Source organism: Carassius gibelio, chromosome B16 (assembly GCF_023724105.1).
Source record: "Carassius gibelio isolate Cgi1373 ecotype wild population from Czech Republic chromosome B16, carGib1.2-hapl.c, whole genome shotgun sequence".
Classification (NCBI taxonomy): domain Eukaryota; kingdom Metazoa; phylum Chordata; class Actinopteri; order Cypriniformes; family Cyprinidae; genus Carassius; species Carassius gibelio.
Genome location: NC_068411.1, coordinates 26949089 through 26966891, shown reverse-complemented (window position 1 = coordinate 26966891; position 17803 = coordinate 26949089). Strand labels below are relative to the sequence as shown.

Genomic DNA, 17803 nt, shown 5'->3' with positions numbered 1-17803 from the left:
GATATTTAGATCTTCAAACTAAAATTGCAATATCATCATGTTTTTGTAATAGCTACCAGATTCTTACTACCATTTTCTCAGGACAGAGATGTCAGTCGTCACTTGCTTATGTAGATTTGCGCAATTTGTTTCAAAATTTTTGGCCAAAAAGATAGTTTGATATTTCAACGCTATCTAACGGCCAATTCGTACGTATTTTAGAGGTGGCTTATTTGTACGAACTTGTACGACGTCACTCGAACGATTTTATACGATTTGTCTAAACCCCAGTGACGGTTAGGTTTAGGGGCGGGGTTAGGTGTAGGTCATTCGTACAAATTCAAAATACGTACAATTTGGCAACAAATTCGTACAAATAAGCCACCTTGTGAAAAATTTATGAATTGCCGTGAGATCGGGTTGGATATTTATGTTTGTATGTAACAATGTACATTTAGTGATTTTTTTTTTTTTCGTTCTAATTCTTGACTAATTCTACAATATAATATAATAACATATAGACTATTTGTTTAGCCAAGAACAACCAGAAGTGAATTTCAACCTTTCATTCCTGAGGAGGAGTATAGGAACAAGAATTAAAGAAGTAAGATTATGGAACTAGAAGAAAAATGGCCAATTGGAAATAAAGTCAAATGTTCTCACTCTGAAAATCCCAGACAACAATTTCATCCATGAGACGGCAAAGTAAACTGAATAAGCTAGATGATAATTTCCCATAGCTGGGGATCATTTCACTGAAATACAAATTTGTAATAATACCAGAAGAGAAGAAAAACACATTCTGCTCTTTCTAATTCTAGCCCGTATCAACTGTTTTGCAAGGCTTTTTATGTAAAAAGCAAATATCTTTGTTTCTGCTTCCAATTGACTGCTGTCTATGATTTACTGCATTTGAATCTAATCACGAAATCTAAATATTCACAAAGCACAAAGATATCTCGCAGAAGCAGCCAGCCGTTCATTTTGAAATTTGTCTACTTTATTAGGGCTGAAAACCGTTTCCTGTGCAGGAAAAAGAATCAAAATGAGTGAGAAGCACAGAGAATAATTTATCATGGGATGAGTGTCATTGGAACCTGCGATTCAATTAAACTCTATGTTTAATTTTGCCTCAAGATCAAGAGTTAAAAAGCCTATTAAAGTGGCTCTCTTGATGCCGAATCTATCTGTTATCAGCATGTCGAGGAAATCCGAGAGGCTCTCTGGTGTGCATCTCTATCTGTGACACACTGTCAGTATTGTTGAGGGGTTTGTGCTGTCGATGACATTATTCATGGCATCATACGACAGGTTGGGATGAACAGGGAATATTATAACAATAATAACCAGCTCCATGTTCACAACAATAATAATAAGAACTGTAATGGTTTTAAAGAATTGCAAGCAGCATTATCATTGAAACACGAGACATCACCTGCTCTTAACATCCTTCACCTTTGTACGTAATAATTTGTTAAATAATGTTTTAATTATGAACTCATGGGCTTAGACTAACAATGTCTTCATCCTTTTGTTTTTGTGGTGTGTAAAATGAGCTGCAATATTTATATGGTTTAACATTAATGTCCCAGATAAAAATCTATGAATGTCACTGCATTCAGTTACAAAATATAGCATTCATTTTAAAGAAAGATGGCACATGGTCAAGCGAAATCAAGTCCATCTATATATATATATTTCTAGTAAAAGCTCTAGGATTATTTGATTTTGGTTTGGTTTTGTTTTCGCACCTAATGCAGAGACATTCCAGCTTTTTTTTTTTATTGTTCAAATGCATTTCAGGACCACTATATATGCTAATGATCATAATAAGGCTTGCGAATTAAAAGCACGTTAGTTCTTCACAGTGTGACTCCTGCAGTGATCTGTGCAGCAGTCTTTGTCAGTGATTGTGAACCTGAGTTGGATGAAACGTGGCGCTCTGATTGCAGGCTGATAACCAAAATGGATCAATATGTGTGTTGTAAAGGTTAAATGATGCTCTGTACTGTGTTGTCATGGTGCAGCGTGAGTCAGGATGAATGATAAGAGCGGCTCGAAACTACAAGCCACTAACATGGCCTTATATCACGCTATAAGTAAATCAGAAGAAGGATTCGGCCATCAAAATTTCTGTGTGTTGAAATGAGAAATGTGTTGAAATTTGCAGTGCTCTGTGGGCTTGTGCTGCATTCCCAGGCTGCGTGTTGCTGACGGCGCTCCTGATGCTGTTGCGTTCTTCTCCAGGAGGATTAGACACTTCCTGAGTTACGTAAGTGAGCTAATGAGCTGTACACACTCCTACACACACGCACGCTCATACACACTCCAGTCCCTGTGGGGACCTCAGACAGACAGCCTATCCTCTCTCCCCCGGGTCTTCTCACTGCCTGCTATATACACCAGAGAGAGAGAGAGAGAGAGAGAGAGAGAGAGAGAGAGAGAGAGCAATACATGAACTGTACCGTGTATTCAAGGACACAGAGACAGTGTAAAAATGTTTGTGACTATCACTGTTCATCTGTAATTCCTCTGATTTGAATAGTTTACTTCCATGTTATTCAAACTCCTCCTGTATATGGTATGTGTATTGAGGTGTAGTATGCACATTTGTGAAATCCTTTTTTTTTTAAATTCAGTGATAAATGAATTGGATGTAATCACATCCATTGTTTTCTTTGACTTGATTTCCTAATTTTTTTTAGATATAGTTTTTCTTGCCTCCTGAAAAGTGTAAAAACAAACAAACAACAACAAAAAAAGTACAAAATTGAGGCAAATATTGTATATGCGTGTGTGTGTGTGTGTGTGTGTGCTCTTGTCTTTGTGACATATCAGAACACACCTATGTATAATGACATGGGTATGACACAGGTATTATAAGGAGAGGGTGACTTATGAGGACATAACCCATGTCCCCATTTTTCAAAAAGCTTATAAAGCATACAGAATGAGTTTTTTTGAGAAAGTAAAAATGCAAAAAGTTTCCTGTGAGGGTTAGGGTTGGGTGTAGGGTTGGTGAAGGCCGATAGAATATACAGTTTGTACAGTATAAAAACCATTACGCCTATGGGATGTCCCCACTGTTCACAAAAACAAACGTGTGTGTGTGTGTGTGTGTGTCGTTATAAAGCTTTCATTATCATAAAAACATATTAAATACTGTAATATTGTTTAACCATTTCACATAAATGGTTGAATTATCTATATAACTATATATATACATGGTTTCTTTTCTATTTATACTTTATCTTCTGTTCTGTTCAAACTTATGTTTTATATTAAGTGTTTGTATAATATATTTGTGCGTGTTTTCGTATATATATATATATATATATATATATATGTGTGTGTGTGTGTGTGTGTGTGTGTGTGTATATTTCAAAGGGCATATATGCATGTGTTTGTGTGTAGTAAGTTAGCTTTGAGGTAATACAATATATACAAATAGATTACCTCTTGTCATTTAGACGATATAATACCTTGACAAGCTTTATTATAACCAATACTGTACCAATTTGTTTTCACAGTGATTTTTAAATGACACACACACAGAGATTTGTAATGTAATTCATGTTTGTTCAGCTTGTGAAGATCATTCTGAAACTACTAGAATGTGTTATATGAGAGCATTGTGTGTATGTGGTGTCTTTTCTCAAGGTCAGCGATGTTTCCTTACACTTCATCATATGATGTCATGCAAATACCCGTTGTTAATCAATCAAAGCGTAAATTAATTTGTCTGATTCATTCCACAGATGTTGTCGGCCACGAGGAGGGTTGTTTGCATCTGAATACTCTCATGTTCAGAACGAGCAATGAGATGGTGAGTATTATTTCCTTCATTCAGATAACAACGGCACAAAAGGACAAATCAGTCGTCCTTGGATCTGCCCCTCCACACAAAAAAATATCAACTATTGTGAGTGTTTCAAATGCGGGAACATGATGAATTGTTTTCATTGTAGCAATGAGCTTAGTAATTGTAATGAGTACGTATTAATTCCCCAATGAACGTCAAATATTTAGATTTACCCCTTAATTAAAATGTGTACTTGAATGCTTATCTCCTCTGCTATATTACCTCTACTGTGAACAATTAGGAACTGTTTTAAAGACACTGGCTTCCATAAGCTAATTGTTTTCTCTTTTTTTCAGGGAGACTCTATCAGAACTGGCCACTAATTAACAGAAATCACAGTAACTATTGCATAGGTAGCTTGTTAATTAATGGTCTAAGATGCAATTAAATTACAAATGCACATCCTAATTTACTAACCAACTTCTCTTAATCCTGTGTAATTTCAGAGGGATCTTGTTAAATCGAAAAGCGGAGTGATCAGGGTGGCAAAGTGCTAATTAAGATCTGAATGGAGGGGGGGGGGGCTGCATCAACAGAGCACAGGGATGATCCTTCGCTGTCTGTTTACATCGCTGCAGTGCATTCTGGGAGGTCACCCCACAACCTGGGGCAGGCATACTGTTATGCTGCTCCGGAAAAAAAAGAAATTTCGTAAGACAGATAGAAACAGCACTTCTAAATCCCTTCGGCTCTACGTTTACGGATGCAGATGCCTTTATCTGTACTAATGCCGTCAACATTTAAAACAGGAAACTTTTATTTCCAAGAACTGAAGCCTTTCCACAATAAAATATGTGGACGGTGAGTTATTTGTTGCTGCACCAGAAGCACAGATTTTCTGTTACATGATGGAGGTTTCTTTTTGGTAAGAAAAGTCTCTTTAATATCCCATTTGTTTCAGAAATATGATAACTGAGTCTCTGATTTTTCTGCTCCTCTAGTGGTTGAAAAGAGATCTCAGAAAAGTCTCAAATGGTACTCCGATTTGACAAGATGCCAAAGATAAAAGAAAAAAACCTCAGCATTTCTCAACAAATCCTTAATTGGGGCTTCTTTGTTTCAGAGATCTCAGAAAATGTCTCTAATTTTCCAACAGGCTCCGAATTAACGTCTCAACAGATTCTTGTTGTTTTTCTCTTGAGAAAACAACTTTGGTGATCTTGCATGTGATCCAAACTTAAAGTGAGAAGTTTTTATTTTGAAATCAAACAATTGTCATCGAATAATCTTATAATCTGTCTATCCACATTCATACTCTTACTGTGTGTGAGCAATCATTTTCATTTTTAAGAAAAACATCTGAGAGAAAGTTGACACTTAAATGAAACATAATGGAGGGACGCATTAGCCAAATTCAGTCGAGACTACGAGACGTTTCTTACCACAGGGTATTAAATGACAAAGTCCTAATCAAATCTGAAAAATGAGGTATTGCGGTAAAACAACTTTGCAACTCTGTAACTGCAAGTCAAATATTTTATATTTGTCTCATGCTTGTTGACCACAATTTCCCTCATTTTTAAGTGTCTCCTGTAAGAAAACGTGGCCCCTGTCATATACAGTTAAGATGCCTTCCTCTGGGCTTTAGGGAATCAGACAGACAACATGGCTTCCTCTGATTAAGAGTGTAAGAAATCCTGTTACACACTTGCAGCTGAACGCCTGAGAATATCACCACTCTCATTATTGGGCTGGGATTTGAAGAAGGGCTTGTAGCGTTCCTCATTGGGAAAATGTCTACAAACATCTTTTCATCCTTTTTCCTCTATATTTTGCTCCCTCAGTCCATTGCGTTTCATCAGTCTTGTAAAACAATGAGTAGTCATGTTTGTTTTCTGCATGCCGTCGTATGGTCAAGGTGACTCTTTGCTAATGCGTGTAATAAAAGAATTGTGTAGCGGGAAATGCTTACAGCTGTCTGTAGCGCTCTGCTTCCACAAAGAGATCTTTTAGTTTTCTTACATGTTGCATCATAAAGAACAGACAAAAGGAAAGTTGCATGGTCAGTAAAACATTACGATGTACGATGGAGTTAATTTTTTATTTTTGTTTTGCAGCTGATTGGTTTGAGAAGACGTAGAGAACAATTGAATGAAACAAAAAGAAATGTATGAGAAGGTAAGACTGATCTTTCAACTTGCTACTAAATGAGTCTATGAATGATTATTTTAGTGTCATTAATAGAATTGATTATTTCAAAAATAATCAAATAAAAAATACAATTATTAATATTATAAAATAAAATATATTATTATTTTTGTATTAAATTATTTTGATATATAAACTTTTTTTAAAGAAATTAAAATATATATTTTACATTTAAACATTTTTATTACAACATGCAACAAGTCAGAAATTATGCCAACTTAAATCTAATTTTAAAGCCTTAAAATACAGATCGATAACTTATAAAATTTTGACTGATTTGAAAGTTTAAAAAAAAATGGAAAAAAACCATGATGAGTCACTATTTGAAAATAACAGGTTCATAGGATTCATTTGTTTGTTGTGTTGGTGTATACAACCAAATTGCAAACTCTTCTTTTAAAGTTTCAGTCATGGCGCAAATGTGTTCTGTCCGCAACTGTATAGACATTTGAGAACCGTTAACAGAACTTGAACACCAAGTAAAAGAAAAACAGGTTCTTCTAATATTCAAAAGCTAGGTTCTCTCCATTCAAAAGCTTAGCTGTGTTGTGCATTTATTGTGCATTTGACACAACAGCTTGTGTGGGTTCAAACTCCCAATTTTAGAGCGTTCGTTTATGAAATACTCTTTAAAGTACACCGAGTCTGAGAACACGTCTGCAACACAGAGACTTTGCTCCGTAATTACAGTCGTGCCGGCACCACAATTTGTTCCTTGACACAAAGCATAAAAGTCTTTCCTAAACCCCGAACATACATGCGCATATCAACTTTTCGAGGCCATTTTGATCCTTCTAGACTTCCTATCACTAACACGTCCCCCGATCAGTCGAGGCGGCAATTAGTGGAAATTAACCGACATTTTCAAAACCGTCTTTGCTCAGAAAATGGCCGCTTTGTAGTTCAAAAGCATCCTATTCTGGCCCTCGTGTGGGAGTTCTTCCAGCATTTGCTTAAATCCTAAAATAAGTACTGCAATCTCCAGGCACAGACCCACTGTAATGCTTTAAAAACAATTTAGAAACTGTCATCGTTGTAATTACAGTAACTAATTACCGTCCTCGGCAAACAAATAGCTTAACATAATATGGGCCCAATCAATTTTGAAAAAAAATTTTTTTTTAAATAAATAAATGCAAATTCCGAGCTGGAGGGGGTGGGTGGGAATATTTTGGCAAACCTGAAAAGGAATTCCGGAAATAATGCACTTTGTTTTATCCACACATAATTCCCAGGGAATATCATATCATAAATATTTGCATTCAGTTCTTATCAGGACATTTGCATTTGCCTCTTATCAGCCGGCAAACCAGGCACCGGCAGATAGCGCGAGCTGCTTCCACGCCATACACACATTTCTAATGAGACACGTCCCAGGCTGATATCATATTTTGGCTAGAACTTTATCGCCAAAACGAGGAGGTCATTTTCTCCTAGAGTTGGCTCATCTTGGAGCTGTCTTTGAGTTGTTGCTTTTTTCTCTCATTTGATGTGATTCAACTCAGATTCATTTTTTAAAAGCCCGCAAAAAAAAGGATTATTCCTTTTCTTCTCGCGACCGCGACTGCCTGCTATCAGTGGCACGTATGCTAGCGGTGATTATCACCACGTCACAAAATATTTCAGTTTTATCTGTGTATTATTTTATTTGCCACTGCATCATCCCTTGAAAGAGGGCGGGAGGAGGAGGAGGAGGAGGAGGAGAGAGAGAGAGAGAGAGAGAGAGAGGGAAGGAAGGAGAGGCGCTCATCTGCATGAACCGTCGTCCTCTCAGCACAGACAGCTTGCCGCCATGCCCATCTTCTTCAATTACTACACGTATGCAACAGTTAGCGGGGAAAAAATGAAAATAATTGTTTGATAACGTTTTCAAAATGGCATTCCACAATAACAATTTCATGGCGCATTGCGGAGTGTAATTATAAATCAGGCGTTTTTCTCGGACAGCCAGAAAAACACTGGAGGTCAAGTGAAGTGTCCTAGTCAAATGCTGCTCTCATTAGCACAATCTGCTATTATCTGCTAATTATTTCTCTGTTGCTCCAAACCGCTGTGCTGGGCGCTGGGCGTCCGTCTACCCACGCGCCTCTCAAATCAGTCACCTCTCCAGAGCCGGTGCTTGTGCGAATGCGCTCGTTTGCATAAATTACAAAAATCCTTCGACAAAATGCTGTTTTCTTTTGATGTAACCGTAATCAAGAGAATAAGAAAAAAAACAACACAAATATATGTTGACTCAAACTGTTTTCCTACTTATTTTCTGGGCGACTGTCCTTATCGCTTTTCTACAATTAAAGGCATTGCTAAGCTGAAAAAGTAAACAGGAAATTATAAAATCCATATGCGACCTACCATAACATGTACAGAATCTGGTGCAGAAACAAAACTATCAAGAACTACAATAAAAAAAATAAAAAGCAGTATTTTTTTTTTGTAGTGTTATAAAAGTTTACCATTTCAAATAAATGCTGTAACTGTAAAAAACAAACAAACAAACAAACAAAAAACTTCTATTCAGCAAAAAATAGTGGAAAAAAATGTGTCTCGGTTTACACCATAAACTGTTTTCCACAAAAATATAAAACTGTTTTTAACATGCTTCAACAGAAAATCAGCATCTTATTTAGAATGATTTCTGAGGAATCATGCAACACTGAAAACTTGAGTAATTATGCAGAAATCCAGCTTTGTATTCACAGGAATAAATAACATTTAAAAATATTAAAATGCAAAACGGTTATATCAAATAGTATTTTTTATTATATACTGTTTTTACAGTATTTTCAATCAACAATAAAGCAGCCTTGGGGAGAATAAGAGACTTATTAACCCCAAACTTAAATATATAAAAAAAAAAAATTAAGTTACTAAATGTCAAATTTCTGCTCTGAAATTTTTTGCTGTTCAAAGAGTTGTTCACGACTATAGCCTACTTATTGTTGTCCAAGTATATTTAACTGGGTTCGGATAACATATTGTAACATGACACGCATCACCTTGAAATCTATGGGAATGTGTAATGTGCTGAAATAAACATTTAGGTCAATGCTACCACATCAATGCTAACGCAATCTCTGTTTACTGCTATCTCTGCTCTGGGCTCGTTCTGATTCTGAAAGAACACAGATACAGAGGAGTGAACTGATATGTGTATCTCGAGCAGACCGATCTCTCATTTTTGTAGCATATTAAATGTCTTGCATCTCCCTGTCTGCTAACGCTAGCTGTGGCTAAGTTATCTCACCTCTGTTATTGTCTTGAAATCTTATCATCATCTTTGTTTAAACAGAGAGGCCAGCACATTCCTATTCTGTTCCTGCTGTTTTCCCTTCATCCAGAGAACCTCCAAAATGTTGTCTTCATGCTCAACTTCATTTAGACCACAAACTGAAACACACACACACACACACACACAAATGTATCAATGTGATTCAAGTGATTCATTAAGCTTAAAAGTCAGTCATAATGTACTGCTATCTCATTGTGTGTTTCTTCGAAAAGAAGGTCATATGGGTTTGGAATGAAATGAGGGTGAGTAATTGATACTATTATTATTACTATTATTGCTGTTGTTGTTGATGTTATATGGTTGTAGATATCTAGCAGGTCTGTAATAATAATAAAATCATATAATCATATAAAGTATAGTAATAATATGTGACATAATTTATTAATACATTATAAAATAATTAAATGATATCACTATATGACTAATTATTATTTATATAAAAGGCACACATATTCAGTCACATATTAATAAAATAATTATAATGAAATAATTAGCATTTATATACATTGAGTATACATTCACACACACACACACACACACACACACACATGCATAATAATTTATTTATATAAGTGATTTCTTCCTAGAATCATTCTTGGATATCTTCCCAAGAGGTGCTTATTGTAACATCCTTAAACTTGTAAACTGGTGAACTGATAAAATCCAGTGCAGTAACTCCCTGAAATTTTGTGAAGCCAGCTAATCAGATTTCAGCTTGCGATTACAGCCAGCTTTTGACATTTTTGTGTGTATTATGCATCAGATGGTTTGTAGGCAGTCTGTGAGCGTGCCGTCTGAAGCTCAGACTAGAATGGAGATGGAGATCTGTGAGATAACCCTTCCAATCTTTAATGGATTCAGTTGACAATGACTCTATCAAAAGCTGCTGATGACATTTAAGTTGTAGTGGATTTTAGGGATTAACGTTTCCTTCTCTCGCCTCTCACAGGTTGGGGGGGGGGGCAGAGGATCAGACAGACAGGAGGAACTCATTTACACAGATCAACATCTGGACAAAAGTCAGGTAGAAACCATTGCAGTGTACACGGCGAGATTTAACAGTTACAAGTTACATACAGATTTTAAATAAATGTTGCATTAAGGTAATGTTTTGCCTTGTTTTAAAGAGTTATGTAAAGCTTTGGTTGTTTATAGAAGTTATGACATGTTTTAAGAACAAAGGAACGTTGAGATTTTTCAGTACTATATTGGTTTTCGGCTGTTAATAGCTTGTTTTATATGCAGTATTCATGTATTTATTTACTTTTTTCATTGTGAACCGACATTGGATATGTTAATTTGTCCTATTTTTACAATTCAACTACATTTACCGTCATCTGATCATTTGTCATCTAAGGTGCCGTTCACAAAAAATGCATTTTTCCATTCCAGTACGCAACTTTTCCATAGTTTTTCAATGTAAACACACTAGATGGTGCATTATCTATGCGCTCACGTCTTTTGTAGTGAGCACCATGTTTTCAAGACACTGTGTTTAAGTTAAAAGGTTTAAAACTTTTACATGCAGTGCCACTCATTAATGTCAGTTCCAAAACAATGGACCAATCAGAAGACCCCGGAGCCGGGAGAGGTGTTGAAAGCTTGTGTTTACAGTACCAATTTGGCATGGCAACTATTTAATTTGATAGCAAAAGGGATGGAGGATGAATTCTGTGCTGCAATTAAAAAAAAAATCCTACATTTTTAGGGTATACTTACACTAGTGTGTTCTCATTTTAAAACGCATAACTTTTGCTACGGTTACGCCTATCATTTACACTACCCCGTCATTTTCAAACCCTCCAAAACGGAGAGTTTCGAAAACGCTGCAGACCCGGTTTTAGTTTGAAAACTCCCGGGTTGTGTTTCAGTGTAAACTGACCAAAACGTAGACTTTTGTAAACAATGACATGGCTGCTCACGATTGCTTTGTGTATCCTTGACTATCGTGTAAACGATAACATCATGTTCATTGTCGTACCCTTCGATATGTGTAGGTAGATTCCCTATTCGACCTCTCCAAGCACACAGACACATCCACAATCTAAATAATAGGGAATCTACCTATATTGTACATATCTATGGTTGTACCTGCATGAATGTTCATGTGACATGTGATTTCAATTGTGTAGTGTAACAGAGATCATTTCTGAAACGCAGTGATAACGGCAGCGTAGACGAGGATCGTTTTCATTTTAATACACCATTTTAAAACAAAAACGCACTAGTGTAAACAGGGCCTTGGACGCAAAGACGGGTTTTGTGTGAACGGCCCCTAACACTCTTAAAGTTAAAATGAAATTCAAAACTATAAATGATAAAATTAATACCCAATTTTCATACCATTGTTATTTTGTGATAATTTCACTCGTAGAACTTTTAGTTTTGAGTGGGGTTTTTTTTGTTTTGTTTTTTGACAAAATGTTGTAGCATAGAATATTGTTTCTTTCTAAAAATTATTTTAAAAAATTTTGTATCAATATATTGAACAACATAGATTGTAATGTGTATTATTATTCGAGATTAATTTTTACTGTGTCCCTGTAAGGGGACTTTGACCTGAGAGAACATTTCTCTCACTCTCTCTCTCACAAACACTGAAAATGGCCTGTTTGTGGTTTGGAAATGGCATATGAGGGAGGACAGGACAGGGTTGGGTGGAGTCGTGCCGATTAAGTGATTGGAAGCATTCGGCCGCTGAAACGCTTTTCTTCAATCCTGCAGATAACATCGTCCCTGCGCTCTTTATCTTTCTTCTTGAACTTCTTTTAAACATCCCTCCCTCACTCTCTCTTCATTACATACTGTCCACTTCTTCTGGCGTCCACTTTCATTACCGAGACTTATCTCATTCACCCTTCCGCTGTCACTCCCGTTATTGTGTGGCAATGATTTTCAGATTAGCCGTTCCCACAAACTCTTCACACTGTGCTCTGTGAGATCGGCCCAAGGAGCTAAAACATTTATTTATAAGTGAGGTGAATTAATTAGGCTGTCATTGAGAAATGGGCTAAGCAGGTGTTTGCATGGTTGATGGTGCTTTGATTGGTGTGGAAAAGTTGTTTTGAGTGAAGCGATGCTTTGTGGCCTTATTAGACCCGACTGACCCCTGATTCATGGGATTTAAAGTGAACAGCATAACTCAGCTCTGCAATAGCAGTCTGACGCTCGCTCTTCTGTCAGTCCTGCTGTATGCTAAATTAAATTAAGCAGGACAGACAGAGAGGAACCCTCGTGAGACAGCTCTGTAATGTATAAAGAGAATCATTGTGCGATGATCATGTGTTGCTCATTAATAATATTCATGCATTATTTAGTTCTGTTGTTCTCAATTCCAAAAAAACATACAGTCAAACCAGAATCTATTCAGACACCTTCAACATTTCTCACAATGTCCGTTTATTCGCTATAGTTTAGAAAATTATAATAAAACACGACAAGAACTCAGAGTTAGAACAAAATCATCTTAATAATTTCAGATGACTTTGATAGAAAGGTATGTTATGAATTAGGTTAAATAGTTGTCAGCTGTTAAATGTAAGTACACAATTAGATAGTACCAATTTAGGTCGACCAGTTACCAAGTAATGCTTTATTTTGTTCAGTCCGTGGTGTAAAAAGGTCAAATTAGCAATTAAAGAAAAAAACTTCCGCAGATTATTGTCAGGTCAATGTGACTGAATCATTAAACACATAAAACACAAAAGCTATTGAGAACATTAATCTCTATAAATATGCAGTTTTAAATGCCTTTAGCATGAAGGTGGGTCTTATTAATATTCGCCTTGTCCTGAGACACTTCCTCAAAATTGTATTTTGTGCCTCAATTTCCATTTACTGCATTGCACCACCGGTGTAAATCCATAATCAGTTGTGCATTAATCAGTGATTGAATCTATATAGTCTTTTTGGTTAACAGATTCAATTCAGATTCGAGTCAGGTCACTGAGTTAAATCAAATAACTCTAAAGAACTCTCATTCACACACCAAAGTGTTTTAGATCTGATAAGTTATTTCCTGTGGTCTCTGTGCATGATGTAATTTCATCATTCAGCACACAGGTTAAGAGAGGTAAGAACATGAACACGCTCTTTTTTTAATACGCACATATTCGCACAAAGCACATTTCCCTGCTGTTTTAATAACTCATCTAAGACCTGCGATCTAATCGGCATGTACAGCAAGTAATTAAAGTTGAAATTAATTACTGTCTGGGCTGATATTCTAATCAAACAGCTTTGGAGTATTTTGTAGCAGAAAGTTGATATTTTGTCATCCGTGTTTTATCTCCAGCGGCGGCGTGCGATCGTCTGTACTTGCAGATTATTCCTCACCAGGAAAAGCTCAGGAAGCGACAGATAAAGAGGGAGAGAACTTCCACGCTTTTTTTTCCCGCTCTGACCTCTTGACAGTTCTCATCCTTCGTTCTGCTTCTCCGTCTCTCCCTCTTTCTCTTAACATTCCTTTATCATGACAGTGTTTTTGGAGAGAGATAGGGCCAAGGCTTTGTGACTGCGTTTGATGGAAATTAGACAATCGTTCATTAGTGAGTTAGATAAAGTCCCTCCCTTCCTCCCACCCAGCTGACAGTTGTCTCCTTGTGTCTCCTCGGGGAGCTCATTTCACACCGAGAGCTTGCAGTGGTGCACGCATCACTGCTGTGGAAGTGACTCCGACTCGCTCTGGTCCCATCTGAGTTTGTCTCCGCAGACAGTGCCACTGGAAATGTCAGCAGGAGCAGAGAGGAGCCGTGTTGAGTCGCTCACTCTAACAAGCTGAAGGCTTCTCCCCGCGGGGCCCGCTTATGCAGAGCCACTATTATTTCTCTGCTTTGTCTCCAGTCAGGCTCGTCACAAAGCTCGCTGCATCTACAGAGGTTGCTTTTATAAAGGAGACTTGGGTTCTGCGCCGCTAGCATTAGTTGCAAAAATAATGACTGTTTCCAGACAGGTTTTGGAAATGCTTTCCATGTCTGCTATTGGTCAATGGTAATCAGATCCACAATGCTGTTCAAAAGTTTAGACTTATGCTCACCACAGATGAATTTATTAGATACAGTAAAAATTTACAATTTAAATTTAATTATATTTTAAAACAATCGTTTCCTATGTTAATATATTTTCAAATATATTATTTTCCTCTGATTCCAATTCAAATTTTTACTCCAGGCTTCAGTGTCACATGATTCTTTATAAATCATTCTAACATGCTGATTTGCTGCTCAAGAAGCATTTCTTATTATCAGTGTGGAATACAGCTGCTTTATATCTTTGCAGAAATAGTTTCTTTGAATACATGTATTTGTATACTGCAAAACACAGCATCTATTTGAAATAGAATTCTACATTTAAAATAACATTTTAAATGCCTCTACTCTCAGATTGGATCAATTTATTGTATCATTGTGAAGTAAAAGTATTCATTAATAAAAAAAAAAAAAATAAAAAAAAATTAAACCTTACTGACCACAAATTTATGAACGATTGTGTAATTACTATAAAAACACTCTCAAATTCAGAAGCAGTTATATTACTTAAATACTTAAGGATATATATTATATATCCTTACACATCTTATATACATAGACTCGCTTGTGCAAGAAAGAAATAATGCATTTATTTTACAAGTTTTATTAAATATCACATGTTTAATATCTATGACTGACACATAATTAGTTTTAGGCAAATTCATTGTTTGATCATTTTAAGATTAATGTCAGTTTGACGAGGATATTTTGTGTAAAATGAACAATTATTATTTATTTTTTTTATGTGAGATTTATTTTTTGTGTTTTTGCTTTTCAAAACTTTTCAGTTTTGTGTCATTTGCAAGCAGAATGCTCACTGGACATATTTTCGTAGCATGAATTACATTTTTATTGTCCTAATGATGAACAGAAGCTATTTTTGAAATGATAATCTAAGTGGAGTCGAATGTAAACAGTGTTTGAGACGGACACAAAGGAGAAGTTAGAGTCTCACTCCGCAAACTTCCAGACAAAAGTTTTAGACAAACACTTTCTTTCATTGTCTTCAAGGCGATTTTGATGTGCAGAAGATCAAGCGTTTGAGAAAGCGTCTGGAATGCGGTCTACATCAGGGTCAGATGAACACATAATCACAGGCAACTTCACGCAAGGCAAGCTTGCCCTTTCTCTCTCACTCCCTCGCTTTTCGCTCTCTTTTAGTCTGTCAGATATGGAGAACTGTCCCTCGTCTCGGCTCACAGATCAGAGGCTTCTGTTCTGGCCTACAACAACTTTTCCTGCATTACAACTCTCTGGTCTGACAGAACTTTGCAAAGCTTTCTAATGGCATTCAGCATTCGCCTCAGGGGAAAATAACAAGCTGGTTGCTTACTTTGTGACCTGCTGGATGAGATAAATCAATATAGACTTACCAGGAAGAAAAATTCTAATTTCAAATCAAAATAAAACTTGTTTTACTTTTGCTATATGATGTATTTCTGAATGAAACATGATATTCAATAAGAAAAATTTAGGTTGAGACTAAAATGAGAAGAGTGGATATAAAATTGAGAGGCAATTGGTGACGTCATCCAAAATGGAAAGTCATTTCAGAGGAAGAGCAAGATTTCGACCAACATAATTTCTTTGGAATAATGTGCACCAATGATTTATGAAAGATGAGATAATGGAAAGTTAACTTGTAATACTTGTTGAGTTTAAAACTGGATGTTGTTGTTTTTTTGGTTCATTTATAGTTCTAAAGATTTTGGAAAGAAGCACTTAATTGACTATTAAATGATAAAAGACATTCAACAATTAAGACGAAATTAAAATAGTGATGTGTATAATTAATGCAAACATAGCTACAAAAACAATGTATGAAAATATCAGTTAAATGTATTGACCAAGGCTGCATTGGCTTTTAAGACACCAGAAGACATGGTATACAGTACATTATATAAGTCCTAGGGACCACTTTTATTGTACTTCTTGTGAAATTTGTACATTCTTGGTCACTGTATGCTTTTATTGCGCATATTGTGTATACAAAAAGTCACCAGTCTATATACAGTACATGCCTATATTGGTTATTCTATTTAGCAAGGATACATTTCATTGGCATTTAAAGAATTTTTTTTTATTTTAAAAAAGGTTTTTGTTTCAAATGCATCAGTTTCCAACTAAATATGTTTAACATTTATAGCAGTAAGAAATGTTTCAGCAAATCAGCATTTTAAATGGATTTCTGAAGGATCATGTGACGCTGAACACTGGAGTAATGATGCCGAAAATTAGGCTTTGCATTATAGGAATAATTTTTTTTTTTTTTTATAATATTAAATCACAAAGTAGTTTTCTAAAATTCTGATAATATTAATGTTTTACTGCATTTATGATTTATTGTAAATAAATGGGTGACAGGTTTAGGGACTAATTCTCACTATTAACTCGTCGCTTATTAGCATAAAATTTACTATTATTTTGGCCGTTTAGTCACACTTTTTAAGCAAATAAAAATATACTTATGGTTAGCGGTTCCTTAATTTTGGCTGAGCTTTCAATGTTGTTACAGGAAAGGATTAACCTGATTGGTTGGTTCTTGTCACATGACCCGCGGTCCATTTGCGGCATTCTGAAAAGTTGAAATGTTTTTATCTCGAAGTGGCTTCCATTATGAGCGCGCCTGCTGCGTGTCTACATTTGAACTAACGAACTTGAGCATGTAAAAGACACGCGATATGTGAATTACCCTTTAGGGTCGTATGTAGAATTTACTCAGAGTGGTTGAAATAGGTATTTCAGTCTAAATAAAAAAAAAATATATATACAATTTTCACCCGGCACCTCCTCCTTAGACTTGACCCACTCGCAGGTTGCCAGATTGATGACACCAACAAGAACAAGCGCAACTGATGATGAATTAAATTAAATAAGTTATGTGTTCTACCAAACTGGCAACCCAGGGTGTCGAAATGCAATTGGGTAAACTGGCAGTGTGTGGGTTTCATAAACCAAAACAGAGACTGACATTTTGGCCCGGAACGCACTTTTTCAAGGAGAATAACTGACTTGAGCATTGTTTTCAGATAATCAAGTATGTCAACTTAGCATGTTTCTTAAATATCTGCAAACTTTAATAGTTTAAAACTTAGAAAAATATTACGGTATTTTAAAGTCAAGTCAAGTCACCTTTATTTATATAGTGCCTTTAACAATACAGATTGTGTCAAAGCAAATGTACAGCATTAATTAGGATAATAGTGTGTTAATAATGCAAAATGACAATAGTAAACACAATTTTTTCAGTTAAAGGCAGTTCATCATTGAATTGAACGTTAATAAGCAGCAAATTAGGAGTTTAGTTGTAGTTAGAGTCTTCTTTCGAAGATATTAACAAATGCTTCCAACCTGTGTAATGTTCATGCATGTCCGTCAAGCACGTTTAGATAGAAAAACACGGAAAAACGTGTTCTGTGTGAATGGCCCCTTATTCTGCATGACCATATTTTAGTTCCTTTAAAACTACACCATACCTATTCTTAACAACTACCTTAT

At 35.9% G+C, this 17803-nt stretch overlaps 1 long non-coding RNA gene across 1 annotated transcript; it reads left to right on the top strand.

The window, feature by feature from the left end:
• Positions 1-2159: 2159 nt before the first annotated feature.
• On the top strand, positions 2160-4169 carry LOC127974896 (uncharacterized). The gene is made up of 3 exons (XR_008157405.1): positions 2160-2251; positions 3738-3805; positions 4138-4169. It is a non-coding gene; the product is annotated as an uncharacterized LOC127974896 (long non-coding RNA).
• Positions 4170-17803: the final 13634 nt, after the last annotated feature.